At 50.0% G+C, this 4669-nt stretch overlaps 1 non-coding gene across 1 annotated transcript; it reads left to right on the top strand.

Annotated features, from left to right (window-relative positions):
* Window positions 1–3202: 3202 nt before the first annotated feature.
* Trnas-cga (transfer RNA serine (anticodon CGA)) lies at window positions 3203–3277 on the top strand. Its single transcript has one exon. It is a non-coding gene; the product is annotated as a tRNA-Ser (tRNA).
* The last annotated feature ends 1392 nt before the right edge of the window (window positions 3278–4669 follow it).

Here is a 4669-nt window from a genome sequence, read left to right as displayed (position 1 = left end):
CCAGTACGTGTCCCTAAATCGTGGCATCATCAAATTTTGGAAGGTTCTGTAAAATTCGGGAGATAAACCATCCGGGCTGGGAGATCGGTTCAGAGACCCTTTGGCCACAGCGCCTTGGACGTCGTCGGTGGCCACTTCAGAAGTCAGGAGGTTTGCAGCTGCTGCGTTTAGGGTACCAAGTGTCTCCTGGGCAACCTCTGCAATGGCCTCTGCACCGGCACGTACTTCTTGATAGAAAAGTCTATAGTGCGTTGTGAATGCATCCGCAATGGTAGCTTGCGAAGTCAGCCGTCGTCCATCAGGTAAGTCTAAAGTTGTCATTAATGTCTGTCGGCGTCGACGAACATTTTGAATAATATGTTGCATAGAAGATTCTTCACCGTTAATTCTATCTTGGCTGCGTGCTCATACAATAGCTCCCTCTGGACGGTATCTGGTCAAGGTTAAAATCTTTGCCTTGATGCGTTGAGCTTATTTTGGACGATCCGGGGTGGAGGTTGATCCATTAGTTCACGTAGAGCGCTATAGTAGAAATCAGTTGTATGGTGATTCCACCTGGCTTTGGCTCTGCCATAGTGTGTCAATGTGCGTCGGATGGCCGGTTTGGCGCACAGCAACCACCACTGCAGTGTGGTCTCGTAACCCATAATTCGTTGAACACAGGTGCGCCACGTGTCGGTGACCTGTTGTCGACATTCAGGGTCCCGCAGTAGCGCGACATTGAGTTTCCAAGGTCCTGCACTGAGCCATATAGATTGTCGACTTAGGTTCATGGTACAGATGTAGATGTCATGATCCGAAAAGGCAGACGGCCAAAGTTCCGCGTCGAGGAGGACTGATTTTAGAGCGTTAGAGATGTATATTCTATCAAGTCGGCTGGCGGAGTGGTTTGTGATGTGTGTATACCCCGGGCGGTCGCCGTGTACCACTCGCCAAGTGTCGAGAAGACGAAGGCGGCGGACGAGGAAGCGAAGTTCCGGACATGTGGTGAAATGGGGGTATTGGTCTCTGCGCTCGAGAACACAGTTGAAATCTCCGCCTACGATGAGATGATCGTATCGGCCGAGGAATAAAGGTGTGATATCTTCTGCGTAGAAGTGGGAGCGATCCCTCCGATTATCAGTGCCCGATGGGGGGTAGAGATTTATGATTTTGAGTCCTTCAACTGTTATGGCCACCCCTCGCGCTGCTGGGAGGTATGCGACATCGGAAACTGCAATCCCTTCTCGGAGGAGGATGGCTGTGCCTGTGTGTTCGATAGCTGCAGGGGCGGCGTACGCCTCATATCCATAACACCCAGTCCAAGTTGCTGTCCTCAGTTCTTGTAACAGGGAGATGTCGATGTCCGCTGCTCTTAGCGTGTCACGGAGCAGTTGAAGTTTAGCGGGGGAGCCGATATTATTAGTATTGATAGAAGCTAATCGGTACGCCTGATGGGAGATCCGTGCTGCCGATAGGTGCGTAGCTGGTGAAGATTGTTGTGGTGGATGCTGGAAGTCCATAGAAGTCGCAGGAGTCGCCGTAGAAACTTCCCCCACTTTAGTGTTGGTCTAACGGAGGAACAGATCTCATTTGCTCATCAGATGGAGGTGGGATATCCGTGTCATCCGCCCATGAAAAATGTCCGACAGGTTTGACATCGGCGAGAGGAGGCACCGCTGGCCGAGTCGGCTCAATTGCGTCGGTGACAACAGGCGTGCTGTGTTCCATGGCGTCTGAGCGCGGGGCTTGCACACGATCTCTGTTGGACGGTTCACCGTCTTGTGGATGACGCGTCTCCGTGGCAGAGGAGAAAGTGTTATTATGTTCTCCGTCAGAGTGATATGCCATCTCTTCGTCCTGTGGAAGGGGCTCAATGATCGATTCTGATGTCTTGCGGCGGTTATTTTTTTTTTTCGTCGTTTGGGCGACTTCTGCTTTCAACAATGAGTTTCGGTGTCTGAGGAAGGAAGAGATTCACGTCGTTCCCGTACAAAAGCCGCGGGTGCTATGATGCGGTCGTCATTCCCCAGAACACTCTCACTGGCATCCTTGTGATCTTCTAGCGTGGGTGTGTCCGTCTGTTGGACATGTTCACGGGCGGCATCGTCGGTGTCAAGGTGCTGGGACGTCTCCGGGGGTATCGGACAGGAGAGACGCTCATGAACGGCGCCTTGTGTGGCCTGGACGTTCAGTGTCGCCGCATAGGTAACGGGAAGGGTGATCGTGGTTCTGTCGGTGTTCGTATCGTCGGGCCTTAATTGTGTGATGCGGCGTTGCAGGCATTCATTACGGACGTGGCCTTCTTTGCCACAACCGGAACATGTTCGAGGTTGTCCGTCGTAAATGACCATGGCACGGCAGCCGCCGATAGAAATGTACGATGGAACGTGACGTTTGAGATCGATTCAGACTTGTCTCACACCATTAAGCACCGGATACGTCCTGAACTGTGCCCATGTCTGGGCTACGTGGCTCTGGACTTTTCCGGACGGGCTTAGCGCCGCGATTACTTCATCTTCAATCACCTCGAAAGGCAGTTCGAATACACGGATCGTCCGAAGGCCAAGTCCTGCATGGTCAACATCCACAGGCCCGACGTTTCCGTCGGAGTGCCGAAATTTTAGTCCGTGTCGCGTCCTTTGAATAATCTCGTTGCAGGCAGCGTCGGAAGTCATCTTAACATAAACGACGCAGCTAATGATCGATAGGTGTATGCCGATGAGTTCGTCACGGGGGATCTTCACGTCTTCGCGTAGGAAGCGTTCGACGGCCAGTGCTTTGGGCCGAGTGTATTCATTTGAGAAGGTGAACTTAAGAGTGTTCTTCCTGTAAGAGTTGGCCATTAGAGCGTGGTCGACTGAGAATCGCTGTGACGACGATGTAAACAAAACACTCCGCGCGCGCAGCGGCGTGGCCGGCCGAGCGCGGTGCGCACTGCTGCCCTGCCAAACGCAGACTGACCAACTGAGCTCTCCTGCTAACCTTGCAGAACTAGCAATCCTGAAAGAAAGGATATTGCGGAGACATGGCTTAGCCACAACCTTGGAGATGTTTCCAGAATGAGATTTTCACTCTGCAGCGAAGTGTGCGCTGATATGAAACTTCCTGACAGATTAAAACTGTCTGCCGAACCGAGAGGCAGGAGAGCTTCTGTAAAGTTTGGAAGGTAGGAGGCGAGATACTGTCAGAAGTAAAGCTGTGAGGACAGAGCGTGAGTCGTGCCTGGGTAGCTCAGTTGGTAGAGCACTTGCCCGCGAAAGGCAAAGGTCCCGAGTTCGAGTCTCGGTTCGGCACACAGTTTTAATCTGTCAGGAAGTTTCATTTTTCCTGTGTTTTGCAAGCGAACCACTTCTGTAGTTATCTTTTGATCTTACATAGTTCCCAGCTCGTACGAATATAACCAAATTTCGTCTAATGTTACAATGTTGTATAGAGATTCTGCATTTCCCCGCTCGAATTATTGGGATATTTCCTTAAACCTGCCGACGAGAGCCTGTTACTAAGCTTCGTGTAAAGTGCGCGTAATCTTCTGGAATCTAATGTTTTTCGCAGATACATATTCTTCCAAAGATGAATGTACTGTAGTCTTCTATATACCTACAGACGCCTCTGTGTTATGGTAACCCGCATGCTCATTCTCCTCAACCACGTTACATACAACACATTTTTTGTTTTGAATAATCATCAGTTTTGGTCGACCTTCAGCAAATTTCATCGCTGACACAAACACGACCGAGAAGAAATCCAACGACAATTTTCATGTGATATTTCCATTTTTTCACAACGTTTTCTACAAACGCTGTGTGTAAGGTAGGAAGGAAGGAAGATAAGAAGACAAGTTAGGGTTTAACGTACCGTCGACATCGAGGTCACTAGAGATGGATCGCAAGATTCGATTGTTAGGCAAGGGAGGAAATCCGCCGTGCCCTTATGAAGGAATCATCCTGGCATTTGCCTGGAGCGATTTGGAGAATTTTTGGGAAACCTGGAAATGCCTGGTCGGACAGGGATTTGAAACATCGTCCTCAAGACTCTGAGTCCAGTAAGCTAACCACTGTGCTACTTCTCTCGGTACGCTGCTTCTGAGCTCTCATTGTTCTAATAATAACAAATGAAAAATCCACTGAAGAGCTAAGGAAACTGTCCCACCTGCCTAATATCGTGTATGGTTCCCGCGAGTACGCAGAAGTGCCGCAACATGACATTTACGAGACTAATGTATGAAGTAGTGCTGGCAGGAATTCGCACTAAGAATCCTGCAGGGCAGTACATAAATCCGGAAGTGTACGAGGGGGTGGACATCTCTTCTCAACAGCACGTTGCAAGGCATCCCAGATATGCTCAATAATGCTCATGTCTGGGGAGTTTGGTGGTCAGTGTAAGTGTTTAAACTCAGAATAGTGTACCTGAAGCCACTCTGTAGCAATTCTGACGTATGGGGCGTCGCACTGTCCTGCTGACATTGCCCAAGTCCGTCGGAATGCACAATGAACATGAACGGATGCAGGTAAACAGATAGGATGCTTACGTACGTGTCACCTGTCAGAGTCGTATCTAAAGGTATCAGGGGTCAACTATCACTCCAGCTGCACACGCCGAACACCATTAGAGAGCATCCACCAGTTTGAACAGCCTCTACTGACACGCATGGTCCATGGATTCATGAGGATTTCTCCATACCCGTACA

This window comes from Schistocerca gregaria, chromosome 1 (assembly GCF_023897955.1).
Source record: "Schistocerca gregaria isolate iqSchGreg1 chromosome 1, iqSchGreg1.2, whole genome shotgun sequence".
Lineage (NCBI taxonomy): Eukaryota > Metazoa > Arthropoda > Insecta > Orthoptera > Acrididae > Schistocerca > Schistocerca gregaria.
This window is presented reverse-complemented; position numbering and strand designations above follow the sequence as displayed.